Raw genomic sequence first — 15,023 nt, 5'->3', positions numbered from 1 at the left:
TCTTGGTTGTAAGCAGCTATTTCACCATCTAAGGGGAGGGGTGTGCATCTTAAGCATTAAAATCTGGCATCCGGTGTCTCCCGGAAGCTCATGGGCTGCACTGGCTCGGGCGCACCGGCCCTGGGATGTCTAGGGATCCTCGCTGTATGTTTGCTGTGTGCCGTCCACAGCCATCTCCCTCTCTGGTCTGCGCGCTAAGAAATGACAACCAGAGCAGGAGGTGGGGCAGATGAGGCACGGAGGGAATTCTGCCTTGGAAGTCTTAGACTAGGCCAGGGGTGGGCAAACTTTTTGACTTGAGGGCCACAATGGGTTCTTAAACTGGACCGGAGGGCCGGAACAAAAGCATGGGTGGAGTGTTTGTGTGAACTAATCATTACATAAAAGGGTACGGTCTTTTTTCTTTTTAGTTTTATTCATTTCAAACGGGCCTGATCCGGCCCGCGGGCCGTAGTTTGCCCACGGCTGGACTGGAGAGAGCTGGAGAACTTGGTATACAGTTTGCTAAAACAGTGAGAACATTCTGATAGAATAGCATTCTTCCAGAACCTCAGGGTGGGAGGGGAGAAGATTGGCTGTGAGGGTGCGTGGGCCGTGTGCAGACCAGCTGTGGCAATCCTTCCGTGAGGCTTCTGGAAGCACAAGCATTCACGGTGGCCCCTCTGGAGGAGATAAGCCACTTCAAGTTAGATTCAGGGCCTCATTGGGCCCGATGGGGCCTCAGAGCCCCACTGCAACTTCTCTGTCTCCAAGATCACACTGCCAAGTGGTCACCCAGCCTGTGCTTACAATCATCTCTCCACCTTTAGTTGGTTCAGTGAGAACATTCTGCACTCTGTTCAGACTTGAAATTTGCCTCCCTATGGTTTCTATCTACTAATCCTGCCTTCTGGGGTCAGGTAGAGCTGGTGAAAAATTTCCCCCATCATTTTGTTATGTGATAAGTTTCTGGTTTAAAACTGCAAGTTTCTACAATGTTCTCTTGTGACAAGGTCCTACACGTCCATACATCCTGGCTGTTCTCTTCTGCACATACTCCAGTATGTCACTATCCCCGTATAAAAGGTGGCACTTGATCTACATGTGGTTTTCCAAGATGTAGACAGATTGGGCAAAATATGATAGAAGGATCAGCTCCTTCATTATGAACACGATACTTCTATTAATGTGGCCAAAACTGAGCTCTGTTTAGCTTCATCTGGGTTTTTCAGACTTTCACCATTGGATTTGGGTCTATGCAGTCTTTGGGGACAATTTTCCCCAATTTACAGATGAAGAAACCGAGGCCAGGAGAGTATATGTGATCTGTCCCATGGCCTGTTTTCTGACTCCTAGTTCAGTGATTCCCTCCACCGCTCTGCCACTCTGGAAACTTAACCCGAGAGTTGTCAATACAAGTAAAGGTTCTGAGGACATGGATCCGTGACTCAATCGCAACCCAAGTAACCACAGGAACTGTCTGCTTAAGAAATCATCATAGGCCCGGGTTCAATTTTTTTTGTTTGTTAATCCTCTCCCTATAATGCCTCACCTGGAGATATTTTTCCATTGATTTTTTGGGGAGCGTAGGGGAGAGAGGGGCAGAAACATTGACGTAGCTGCTTACAACCAAGAGAAGGAGCCTCTCCATGAGGAATAGTAGGAAGTCACTGACATGAGGTGTTTGCCTGAAGAGGGAAACATGGGATTCAGAAGAAGGATCAGAAAATGCAGAGAAGGGAGGGTATTAAGAGAGAAACATCGATGTGAGAGAGACACATTGATTGGTTGCCTCCTGCACAAGCCCTGACAAGGGCCCCGGGCCAGGGAGGAGCCTGCAACCAAGGTATGTGCCCTTTACTGGAATCGAACCCAGGACCCTTTGGTCCCCAGGCTGGCACTCTATCCACTGAGCCAAACCGGCTAGGGCCCAGGGTTCAATTTTAAAGCTGGTGTGTCTGTCCAGTATTTGACTCAGATTGGTTGATAAATATTAGCGAGAGGACAGTTGGAAAACAGCAAGTCTGATATTGTGTCAGTCTCTGCTCACAATGTCCCTGGAGTTCAAAGAGAAACGGCAGTGGATCAGAACTAGTGAGAATACTCTGGGTTTCTGTAATTCTGGTTTTCAAATGGGATTGTGAGTGACTGAGGTAACAGTGCAACCTACTTGAGTGAAGTCACAGGATTGATTTAAGACTCCATTTCCCCAGGCCAAGCAGAGGCACCACCATGAAGTAGACAATTTCACTTACTCTAACTCTCTTCCAGCTCCACCAGCCCCTCCTTCCCTCTTCTGGTGGTCCCCACACCCGACTGGTACCCTGTTCCCTAGGAGGCCCCTGGCCTTGCCCATTGGCCCCTTCCTCGGAGAACCTACCAGCTCTAGGGCCCTTCTCTCTGTCCAGGAAACTGGACTGAAACTTGCCTATATGGTGATGGCTGACAATCAGCCACCCCTCCCTAGAGAGTTTGTTTGGATCTTTCATTATTGTTTATTGCACAACCAATATAAACATGAATCCAAATAAAAGAAATAAAATAATTCTTCTACAATCCCACACTCTCCAACAAAGCACTCTGGTTTCTTTCTGTCTTCATTTTTTTTTTTAAAGATTTTTAAAATTGATTTTTAGAGAGAGAGAGAGGGAGAGGGAGAGAAAATAGAGAAACATTGATTGGCTGCCTCTAGTACACGCCCCTCCCGCGCCCCCCCCCACCCCCCCAACCGGGAACAATGCCCAACCAACTGAGCCACACCAGCCAGGGCCTGTTTTCACTTTCTAGTTCCATCCACATGCAGACCCAATCTTTACAATTTGATTTTCAGGGTTTTTTTGTGTGTGTTTTTTAACCTAATATGATTATTTCATAAGCATTTTTCCACCCTTTTCTCTGCCTTTTATAATTTTGATGACTGCAGGAGAGTCTATCTAGGGCAGTGATGGCGAACCTATGACACGCGTACGCGTGTCAGAGGTGACACGCGAACTCATTTTTTTGGTTGATTTTTCTTTGTTAAATGGCATTTAAATATATAAAATAAATATCAAAAATATAAATCTTTGTTTTACTATGGTTGCAAATATCAAAAAATTTCTGTATGTGACATGGCACCAGAGTTAAGTTAGGGTTTTTCAAAATGCTGACATGCCGAGCTCAAAAGGTTCGCCATCACTGACCTAGGGGATGTGTTGTAAATTACCCAGTCTCTTACTATTGAATATATATTTTTTTTAATCATGGAAAAGGTCTCTTCTTCTTTGGAAAATTTCCTAGCAATAAATTCCCAGAAGTTGGAGCTACTGATCTACTAACAAAAGGTATAGACATTTTTATGACTCAAAAATTCCAGCCAAAGCACTTCCCAAAAGTTATACCTACATGATAGAAGTTATGTGTACATTATAGATTTTTAAATGTTCCTGTTTCAGTGAAACCTCACTGCTCTGAGATTACAGTTTTCATATTGTGAATTTTACAGATATGAAACGGTGCCTTGTTATTTTTTTGTAAGTGTATGTGCATTTTGGAAGTGGCCTTTTCAAGGCAATGCATTAGCTCAAAGGAATGAGATAGACGTTTTATTTATTTATTTATTTTTCTCAAAATATATTTTTATTGACTTCAGAGAGGAAGGAAGAGGAAGAGAGAGATTGAAACATCAATGATGAGCGCGAATCATTGATTGGCTGCCTCCTGCATACCCTCTACTGGGGATTGAGTCTGCAATTGAACTCAGGACCCTTCAGTCTGCAGGCTGGTGCTCTATCTACTGAGCCAAACTGGCTAGGGTGACATTTTAGGTGTGGAGAGAGGCTACAGTGTTTGAACAGGTTCAAGCCTTGGACTAATGAGAGGGCACAGTCCTCTCATGGCCACATGCAAGTCCCAGCTTGGAGGGCAAAGTCCTCCCACACAATTATAGCCAACAGCTCTAGTTGTAAGCTTGACCTATGGTCCGAACACGTGGCCCCACGTGCCTGAGTAATGTGGGCTTGATAGAGTTTAGGTGCGTGTATAATTGAGTAGGATCCAAACCCACGAGAATGTTGTAAACATTTTGACCACACCCTTACTTTGCCTCCTGGAATCTGGCTATAAAATAAAGACATGGCTTGTAGTCGGTGGTGCTGTCTCTGCATCCGGGAGCAGCGTCCCACCCAGACCCAGCTTTCTTCTCTTGTCTGTCTTTTCTCAATCCTTCACCGCTCCTCTCAGGGTCACCGAACCTGGCTGAGCTGGTGCGGCACGTTAGGCACCCAACGTGGGGCTGAGTATGCCATGGCCATTCCGGCTCGCCACAGTGACATTTTAGGTACCCCGGCTAATCATAACAGATATCATCTGGAGGGGTAAATACTCTTTGGGCATCGAATCCTGTTGTATAAGCCCAGAGCAACCTCCCTTTTGGGGGATCACTTACCCCAGAAATGAATGATCTCCTTCTAACAGTCACAGTCTGTTCTCAGCCCACATCACCACACCACCCACCATCTTCCCCCGTTTAATTTCTTCCAGATGCTTGCTGTTCTCAACAGGGAACAATTCTTTTTGAGTGTGACTCTCTTAATTCATGTTTATGCAAACACTCCATTTATCTCTCTGCCTCATGTATTTATTTTTAATGTGCTTTAATTATTCTTCAACTTTTATGCTTTCACAAAGGGGAAAATAAATCAGAAACTGACAATACTTACTGGCATTTCTTGAGTCCTTACTATTGTGCCAGGCACTGCCCTAAGTGCTCCCCTTATTCATACACTTAATCCCATAACCACCCTATGAAATAAGTGCTATTATTTTCCTCATATTCCAAATGAGGAAACTGAGGCACACAGAGGTTAAGTAAGTCACAAGGTCACACAGCCAGTGGTTGGAGGAGATTGACCAAGCCCGGGCAATTTGGTTCCACAGCTCCCAGCTCTTAACCACTATGGGATACTATTGAGAGGATAGAAGGCACAGAACAAACTTTTTAAGAGACACACAAATATCTAATGAAGGTAGTGAGTTCCCCATCATAAGCTTAAGCTGGAGTCAGGCTGCTTGACAGGAATCACGTAGAGATTCAAATTTGGATTCTGGTTCAGTATTAATCGCTGACTATTAATTAATATATCTAATCTAATATTAATTAGATAACAATCTAATGCAAATTGACCATACCTTCGCTACAACCCCAAGCCATGCCCACCAGCCCATCAGAGCAACTATATGCAAATTAACCCAACCAAGATGGTGGCCGGAAGCCATGGAGCTGGAGTAAGCAGGAGGCTTGGTTGCCCCAGTGATGGAGGAAGCCAAGCTTCCTGCCTGCCCTGGCTGGGTCTGGCCTCTGCTGAAGGCAACAGAGTTTCAATTATAGAAGATAAATAAACCCCAGATACCTGCTTCCAGCCAGCCTCCACTGGGAGCTTGGGTGGCTGGGGGCCATGGCCAGCCTGAAAATAGCCATCAGCCCCTCACCCAGGCTGGCCAGGCACCCCAGGGGGGACCACCACCCTGAAGGAACTGTGGCCAGCATGAAAACAGCCCTAAGCCCCTCACCCAGGCTGGCCATACCTTCATGGGGTGAGGGTCCCCACTGGGGGCCTTGGCCAGCCTATAAACAGCCATCAGCCCCTCACCCAGACTGGCCAGGCACCCCAGCAGGACCCCTCACCCTGAAGGGGCCTTAGCCAGCCTGAAAATGGCCCTCAGCCCCTCACCCAGGCTGGCCAGGCACCCCAGCGGGACCCCCACCCTGATCCGGGATACTCTTCAGGGCAAACCAGCTGGCCCCCATCCGTGCACCAGGCCTCTATCCTATATAGTAAAAGGGTAATATGCAAATTGACCTTAACAGCAGAAAGACTGGGAATGACTGGTCACTATGACACACACTGACCACCAGGGGGCAGACGCTCAATGCAGGAGCTGCCCCCTAGTGGTCAGTGTGCTCCCACAAGGGGAGCTCTGTTCAGTCACAAGCCAGGCTGACAGCTGCCAGTACAGCGGTAGTGGTGGGAGCCTCTCCCGCCTCCTCAGCAGCTCTAAGGATGTCTGACTGCCGCTTAAGCCTGCTCCCTGCTGGCAAGTGGGCATTCCCCGAGAGCTTCTGGGCTGCCAGAGGGATGTCTGACTGCCAGCTTAGGCCCAATTCCCCAGGGAGCAGGCCTCAGTCAGCAGATGGCCATCCCCCAAAGGGTCCCAGCCTGTGAGAGGGCACAGGCTGGGCTGAGGGACCCCCTCCCCCGAGTGCACAAATTTTTGTGCACCGGGCCTCTAGTTAATATATAATTTGTAATAATATATGAGTAATGTGTTAATGTCAGCCTCCGGCCATGCCCTGGGCTAAGTGGCTTGTACACACTTATCTCCAGCAGTCTTTTCATATGCAAGCCATCGCCTTCCCACCCACACCCTGGTGCCCAGTCAGCTTCCTCTTCCATAATTGTCCTTTATGTTCTTGAAAAAAAGAAATGATCATGGGCTGGTTAAGTCAAGGCGCTCCAGATGTGACCGACCAGAGGGGCTATCTTCCCCAAACACATGGGGCACACCCCCAAGGTCAGTGAGGCAGATCTGCGTGTGGGCGGGGAGGAAGAAAGCAAAGTGTTCTGTTTGATGTTTAGTGACATAACTCTGGGGCATTGGTGTTAATAACCCTTTATATTTGTATAAAACTTCACATCTATTGCTTCACTTTTCAACGTAACTAACCTTGGGAGGTCGTCAGGGCAAGTACATATTCATAATCCCATTTAAGTATGAAAATAGAGCTCAGCGAAGTCAAGAGATGGGCCAGAAGCATGAAATAAGGATGAATTGGGTCATCCGTCCCTTAATCCATTCACATGCCAACCTCCAAAATTTATATGTGGAAGCAGGGCAGGAGATGACATTTATTAAGCCCCTACTGCATGCCAAACTCAGTCCCAGTCTCTTACTAGAAGTTGCTTCATTTCCTCTTCCCAACCACCTGGTGAAGTGGGCATTATTAAGCCCATTTCCAGATGGAAAAGCTAAAGTAGGTGGCAGAGCATGAAAGCGGGCTCAGGCTGCACAGTATCTGAAGGCCCTGCTGGCCCCCTCACTTCCTTCCCTTGCCCAAAACAACATAGACAAACTCGCTCCCCTTTCCCTTTGGGGGAGCACTGGTGGGGAGCACCAGCAGCCCCAGGGGCAGAGGCCCTTCACCAGTCCCAGAAGCAGGAGGGGCTTGTTAGAGGTTTGGGAGAGCAGGAAGAAGTGGCATCTGAGAAGTCTGCCGGAGGTGCCCACCGGGAGGCAGGGCCTAGAGCACTGCCCAGTGCCTTACAGTTCTCACGTGGTCCCCTCAAGCCTGCGGGCAGACGGTGTCACCCTTTTACAGAAGGAAAAAATGAAACCAGAGCAATTAACTAACTCAAGGCCATCCTGTCTGGCTCTAAGTCCATGCTTATTTCATGGCCTCATGTAGGCCAATGACGCTGCAGGAAGGAAGGCGGTATCAGAATTCATAGAGCATCACATTAAGGGCAGAGTGTGGGAACGGATGGGGCTGAAATGAAACTGCAAAGCCAGAACATCAATAAGCACCAAGAAGTTGGCCTGGGAGTGGGGGTAGGGACGGGGGTGGGGGTAGGGGTGGGGTAGAGGGGGGTGTGGTTGCGGGGGGAGGGCTTCTCTTAGGTGGTCTGCAAACTGGGTTGACTGTACTGAGATCTGGATACAAGTGACTTGAATAGAAAATTGAAGTAGAAGTGGAACATACTATTCATTCAGAATTGCATAAGACAGAGGTTATCAGTGCATCTTTCGCACTTAAAGTGATGCACATTTTCATTAGGGTTCCCCTGACCCCAGATGCCGGCCTCGTGGTGTGTGGCAGTGCAGCCACCCGGCTCCGTGCTGAGGGCCCTGTGCTTGGGGCTTAATGCTCTGTTGTCTCTCTTTTGAAAAGATAATTTCACCTTTGATAAATTTGTGTCTTGTAAGTGAAGGGCTGAGGCAGGGGAAAGGAAGTGGATGCGGGGCGGGGGGGGGAGGAGGTGTTCGGGGACACGCATAAGGACCCAAAGAGGAGGGCAGCCGATGGGTAAGTTTTGGGTGAGCTTTTATGTTGTGGTACCACATGCCCTCGCTTCTAGCTCGGCAGGATGTCCAGGACAAACATGTACAAACTGGAGACTGGCTGCTTTGCCTGTGGCCCCATCTGCCCCTGCACATACACAGGAGGGAGCCAGGAGCTTTCAGAAGGGGCCCCTTTGAGAAAGAAGCCAGACAGACTCTCCGTCTTCGCGCAGGTGGCCTGTGCTTTTTGATGCCAGCCTGGAGGCTCACCCACAGTGGCTCTAGGGCCACAGGTGTTGCCTGTGTCGGTCTGGCATCCTGAATGCCCACCGGCAGTGGCCTTTGTCAGTTCAGAGGCTGTAGGGCTGTAGAGCAAGCGAAGGTGGCCAGTCCTAGGTCTCAGAGGCAGGATCCAACAACAAAGGGTGAGGACTGCCCGCCCCCTGAAACGGTGGGTTAGCTGCAACCCAGATGCCGATCCTTTCCAAACAGACCCTGGCACATCGGTGAGCAAAGCTGTGAGCTGGAGAATGCACAGAGCACATGCATGGTATCCACATTTGGATGGCCTGGCACAACCCCAGAGGAAGAAAATCCACCACTATGTGTATTACTTTCCACAGAGGCGTGGCACAATCCTCAGTACACTTGGCATACGTGTTCTCTTCGGTGGACCAACCAGACGGATGGAGCCTTCGATAATTCACAGTGTTTACTGTGGGAATGGGATCCAAGGTGAATTATAAATCCAAAGGCTCCTACTGAGGAGACTGTCCCCAGGATTCCCATTTCAGAGACTAGAGTATCTATCTAAAATCATTTCCAGCAACACCAGGACACCTAGCATTTCAACAGAGCGCATCATTCTAATAAGAAATAGACCAGTTCTTTGTGAATTCACAAGTGGAATTAGAAACTTGCTATTTGGGTTTTTTTAAAAATTTTTATTGATTTCAGAGAGGAAGGGAGAGGGAGAGAGAGAGAGAAACATCAATGATGAGAGAAGATTATTGATCGGCTGCCTCCTGCACACCCCCTACTGGCATGTGCCCTTGACTAGAATCAAACTCAGAACCCTTCAGTCTGCAGGCTGACACTCTATCCACTGAGCCAAACTGGTTAGGGCAGGAACTTGCTACTTAGACTAACATAGTGCCCAACACAGAACCTTGAACCTTGATAGTGGCCAATGAATGGTTGTCAGGTGGTTAAATGAATGATTGAAAATGGAGAGTATTATGAGGCACAGAAGTGCCTGCACACTTCTTAGAAATAGAAAAGTTTGGACTAGTAGAGATGGACAGGCCAGCCATTGGTCCTACCTCACACTCTCTCAACCCTCTTTTTATTCCAGCCAGGGTTACAATGACCAACTTTGAGTGGGTATAACCTGGCAGCCTCTTACTTTATCTAGGCCAGGGGTCCTCAAATTTTTTAAACAGGGGGCCAGTTCACTGTCCCTCAGACTGTTGGAAGGCCGGATTATAGTTTAAAAAAAACCTATGAACAAATTCCTATGCACACTGCACATATCTTATTTTGAAGTAAAAAAACAAAACAGGAACAAATACAATATTTGTATTTGCATGTGGCCCACGGGCTGTAGTTTGAGGATCCCTGATCTAGGCCTTTTGTGACTTCTCAGGGTTGTGGATCTCAACTGGACCTAATGCATGCATGGCCTTGAGCAGGGACTGGTGGATAGCACTCTCCACAGAAAGGCAATTCGACAGCACTTAATATAAAGCTCCTCAGAGGGTCCTGGAAGGAATGAACCCAGTGGCCACATGGAAACCAACTCAAGCTCATGTCTTTGTTTTTCCTCCTTTCTGATCTCCCCAGGCCCCTATTCCTGATCCCCAGGTTCACTTCTTACAATAAACTGCCAAGCCCATGTCTTGAGTTCCGATTTCAGTAGAAATCCCAGGTTATGACAAGAAGCATCCCTTCCTCCCCCAGCACAGAGGCCCCTGTCTTCCCATCTTCCTTTTCTTTTCTTTTCTTTTTTTTTTTTATATATTTTATTGATTTTTTACAGAGAGAGGAAGGGAGAGAGATAGAGAGTTAGAAACATCGATGAGAGAGAAACATCGATCAGCTGCCTCCTGCACATCTCCCACTGGGGATGTGCCCGCAACCCAGGCACATGCCCTTAACCGGAATCGAACCCGGGACCCTTCAGTCTGCAGGCCGACGCTCCATCCACTGAGCCAAACCGGTTTCGGCTCCCATCTTCCTTTTCAACTTTGCTTCTTCACACCTTGATTTCCCATCACCTTCAGAGACCACAAGTAAGTTTGAGTTTAGAATATTCCTTTGTTCATTCATGCATTAAATCATTAAGTATGTGTATGTGAGGTACCAACTCACTACGTGGGTCTGGGCCGTGGTAAATACACTTGGCCTTCCATATCCTAGGGTTTCACACCCACAGATTCCACCAACAGTGGATGGAAATATTTGGGGGGAGAAATCCCAGAAAGTTTCAAAAAGCAAACTTGAATTCGCCGTGCATGAAGCACTCCACTGAGTCCATGCAAATGAAGTGATGTGAAGGTGTACCCTGCTATAGCCTATATACAACTGCTACACATATATAATAATAAAAACATAATATGCTAATTAGACCGTACGTCCTTCCGACGACCTTCTGGATGAAGCTATGGCTGGGAGGGCCAAGCCGCTTGCATGAATTTAAGGGATGTGAGCATCCGAGGGGGTCCTGGAACCCATCATCAGGGCATAATGAGGTTGATTATACAGAGAAGTCTAAAATACAACCTTGCCTCCCCATGTACTTGGGAGAAAACTACACACACACACACACACACACACACATACACACAAGGAACCTGTTATAAATGTGTTTCAAATTGTCCATTGAGAAAAAAACAAACAAAAAAAACCACACACCAAATCCAACATTAATATTATATGAAGAGGTTAGGTACAATTAGTGTAACTAGTGACTATTCTTCAGTAGTCTGGGAGGTGGAGTCTGTTTGTATTTTTGTCAGATGCCTTGTCAGGAGAGTGGAGAATGGACTGGAAAGGACAGGGACTGGAGAAGGGAAGTGGGATGGGAAGCTGTGGTCCTGGTGACAGAGGAGGGCATTGAAGCAGGGCCAGGCCTATTAGGATGGAGAGCAGGACACACACAAGACACGATAGGAAATCCCACTGTCAGGACTCAGCGCCTCCTGGAATTGGAGGGTGAAGAAGAGGAAGGCTTTAGTACTTTAATATATATTTTATTGGTTTCAAAGAGGAAAGGAGTGGGAGAGAGAGATAGAAACATCAGTGATGATCCGCTACCTCCTGCACGTCCCCTTCTGGGGATCGAGCTCACAACCTGGGCATGTGCCCTGACCGGGAATCGAACTATGACCTCCTGGTTCATAGGTCGATGCTCAACCACTGAGCCACGCCAGGCTGGCAAGGCTTTCATACTTTTGAATGACCTGGCATCCAGTGAAATGGGACCCTCAGCCCGGTTGAATCGGTGTGCATTGGTGACCAACAGCAGGTGGAAAGCTAGCAAGCGTAATATTGTAGATGACAAAATTCAAAACTATCTTCATCGACGTGAAATCTCAGCTGAAGGTAAGAGGCGATGTATACAAGGGACAAGTGTGGTACTTGGCATTTGCGATCAGACTCTGAAAGAGATCCCTGGATTCAGCATCAGTCAGCTTGTGTTTATCAAATTGCTACCTATACTTTAGACCCTCCGTGTGCCTCACACCACTCAGCCCTCAAAACGACCTGTGAAGTTAGCATTAAGAAGAGGAAGCTAAAGCTCAGAGAAATTAAGTGCATTTTCAAAGGTCTTGTAGCTAGGAAGGGACAAAACCAGAATTGGGCACTGGTATGATGCCAACTCCAGCGTCTCTCCGCCAGACTCTCTCCTCCTGGCCTTCGCATCACGGTGGGGGGGGGGGGGGGGGGGGGGGAATAGCAAACACACACCATGAGAGCCAAGTGGTACGATGTTATCATCAGGCACTGTAAATAAGATGACCGCTTGTGGTCTTTCTAACCCTGCACCTGAAGTCACCCTGACAGGCTTCAATAGGTCATCCTGGGCTAGCCGATTCTCAGAGATAGCCAACAGTCCAGCCGGGAGCATGCCTCTGATATCCAATCCGGAGCCATACCTTCCCTATCAGGCCCGAGAGGCCATATTCCTCTGCCTTAATCATCCCAGGGCCAGGTACCAGGCAACCAGACTACAGGTGTCCTCTGTCATCTAAAGCTCACCAAAATAATTGTTGTTTTCCACGCCCTGCCTTGCCTTTCTCACACAAACTCCAATAAAGACCATGGCCTAGGAGTTCCCCTCACTCCTGTCTTCGGCCTCCTGACCGCCCTGGTGCTCCCCACCGTGGCCCTGTGTGCCGTGCTAGGCCTCCTGTCACTGTGAGTAAAATAAACTCTGTTTTCCCAAGCCTCTCCGCTGCCTCCTCTGTGGCCACACTTGACTGACCATTTCATGAAAGAACACAAGACCTGTTCCGGAGTCCAGCTTTACAGATGAGGCGTAGAGAGACCGAGCAGTTTGTTTAAGACAACACTACCCATGAATGGCAGGTCCAGACTTAAACCCCAGGCTGCCTGCTCTATCCCAGCGCGCAGTCCACCCTCTTGCTCTAGCAGGAGCCCACTGAGGCGGGGTTCGAGGGCCCCCTCTCCATCTCTTCAGCGTGCCTCTTGGCACAGTCACATGAGGGTGGTGAGGCTGGGGAGCATGCCTCTCTGTATCTATCTGGACACTTTGTTCCATGAAGACAGAGACTGCTCAGTATCAGTTCACTTGCTTTCCAGCAGCTCGGTCGCAGCCCCCCGGAGTTCCCACGCGGCTCTGGGTGGAGTGGCGTGAGCTCTCCCTGTTAGCCCTTTCTCTCAGATCCATCTTTCTGCACTTGTTGAGCCTGTCATACACTCTTTGAAAGAAGTTGGAAATTATTCTCTCTAATAAGCATATAAAAAATCTGGGCCAGACTTGCCAGGAATCTAGGCACTTACAAGGTTTCCTCTTTCAGAACATGAGGTTTGCAACCCATGTATCGAATCTCTCACATTGCTGTTCTTCAGAAAGTGGACTCTTGGTGTCAAGATCATAGATGCTTGGAACTGAAATCAACTTTAATAATCATTTATATCTTTTTTTATTTTTCAGATGAGGAAACAAAGGCTGAGAAAAGTAAAAAATATCCCAGGTTATCTAGATATTTGGTGGCAGAAGCAGGCCTAGTACTTATATTTCTTAAAACTCAGTTCATCTCTCAATCTACTATACCATACTACTGCCCAGAAAACCAGAATTAGGTATCTATCCATCCGCCCACCCATCCACCCATCCATCCATCCATCCATCCATCCAGGTATCATTCATCTATTCATCCACCCATCCATCCATCCAGCTATCATTCATCTATTCATCCACCCATCCATCAATCCAGCTATCATTCATCTATTCATCCACCCATCCATCCATCCAGCTATCATTCATCTATTCATCCACCCATCCATCCATCCATCCAGCTATCATTCATCTATTCATCCACCCACCCATCCATCCAGCTATCATTCATCTATTCATCCACCCATCCATCTATATGAATCATCATGGGCAATAATACAAAAAGCATTCCCACCCCAACAAGCAGAGTTTTTCCCCATTGAAAATATTGACACTAAGAGTGAGAGTTATTTTGAAACGTTAACTGGTCCCCAGTGATCTTGCATTATTAGGTTGGATATCTTTAGCATTGCACAAATATTTAGTATTGCAAAAGAGTAACATGAAAGTATTCCAGTGATAGTCATCCATCACAATCTGGTATTCTGTGGGCTTAGAACATTTTCTACAAAAGGGAAAACATTTAATAACAACTTTTAACATACTGTAATAAAAAGCTGTGTGCATCTCACGTTTCCAGTTTTTAAAAACCTGACAGGGTGTGTGAAGTGCAGAAGATTACCTAAAGATTTAGAATGTCATAGACTGAGAATTAAATGGTTTTTAGACATAGATTCGAAAGGAAGGGATAATGAAGTTAGCATCCTAAGGCTTGGGTTTAGTAAGTCGTACCCACCACTTAACTTGCTTCTCTTGGCCAAGGGAATTCATCATTCTGAGTCTCTCCCTTTTAATCTAAAAACAGAATTAACAACATCTACCTCGGGTTGTTGTGAGGATTAAAGGAAGACTAATTGAGCACTTCCTGTGGGCCAGGCATGGCTGTGTGGTTTATGCAGGTGTCATCTCATTTGAGGAAATAAAATATGTGGGAAGAAAATCCCCGTATATATTGCAAGACCCTATTCAACCTCATACTGTCTATGTTCATGGAAATCCTCTACTCAGGATGCCTTCCCTTTCTTCATTATTAGGTTTGCTGGCTTTACTACTCATAATGCAATGTCTAACAGTTGCACAGAGTTTTACATTTACACAGCACCATTATATACAGTATCTAATTTTAAATTCAGGACCAGCATTTAATCCCCACCTACACTGGATAAAGAACTGAGGGCGGTGAGAAGAAACGGTTTTTTCACCGCTAGCTAGTGACAGCCAGGCCTCCAGACTCAGTCTTGCTACTCTAAATAGTGTATTCCACCCACCTTTATGCCTCATCTTCCTCATGTTTGTGACTCTCCAGCCACCTGAAGACACAGCTCTTCCGCCTCTTTCCCCGCAGTGACCCCAGGCCTAATCCCTCTACGACCCGGGAATTATTTGGCACTTTCCAAAGAGATCCAGAATGCTGACTCCTCTCTTTGCAACCACTTCCACCAAGCTTGTCAGCTCACTCATAAGGGGACTGAATTCAACGGGCAGGTTGATCCTATAACTTAACCTTCCCCATTAGCTCTCCTCTGGCTATGCCTGAATCACCCCTGTGCCTGGATTCAGAGATGCTTTCAAATGCCCCAAGCCTCTGGGGAGACGACCTACTTCTATACTCATCAGTGACAAACCCGGGCAGCCACAGCCACCT

The 15,023-nt window shown here is 47.3% G+C and overlaps 1 protein-coding gene across 3 annotated transcripts in view; it reads right to left on the bottom strand.

The window, feature by feature from the left end:
* Positions 1 to 15,023, bottom strand: part of SCARA5 (scavenger receptor class A member 5) — a 120,356-nt gene that overhangs the window by 49,476 nt on the left and 55,857 nt on the right. The window lies entirely within an intron of this gene.

Source organism: Myotis myotis, unplaced genomic scaffold (genome assembly GCF_014108235.1).
Source record: "Myotis myotis isolate mMyoMyo1 unplaced genomic scaffold, mMyoMyo1.p scaffold_m19_p_6, whole genome shotgun sequence".
NCBI classification, from domain to species: domain Eukaryota; kingdom Metazoa; phylum Chordata; class Mammalia; order Chiroptera; family Vespertilionidae; genus Myotis; species Myotis myotis.
This window is presented reverse-complemented; position numbering and strand designations above follow the sequence as displayed.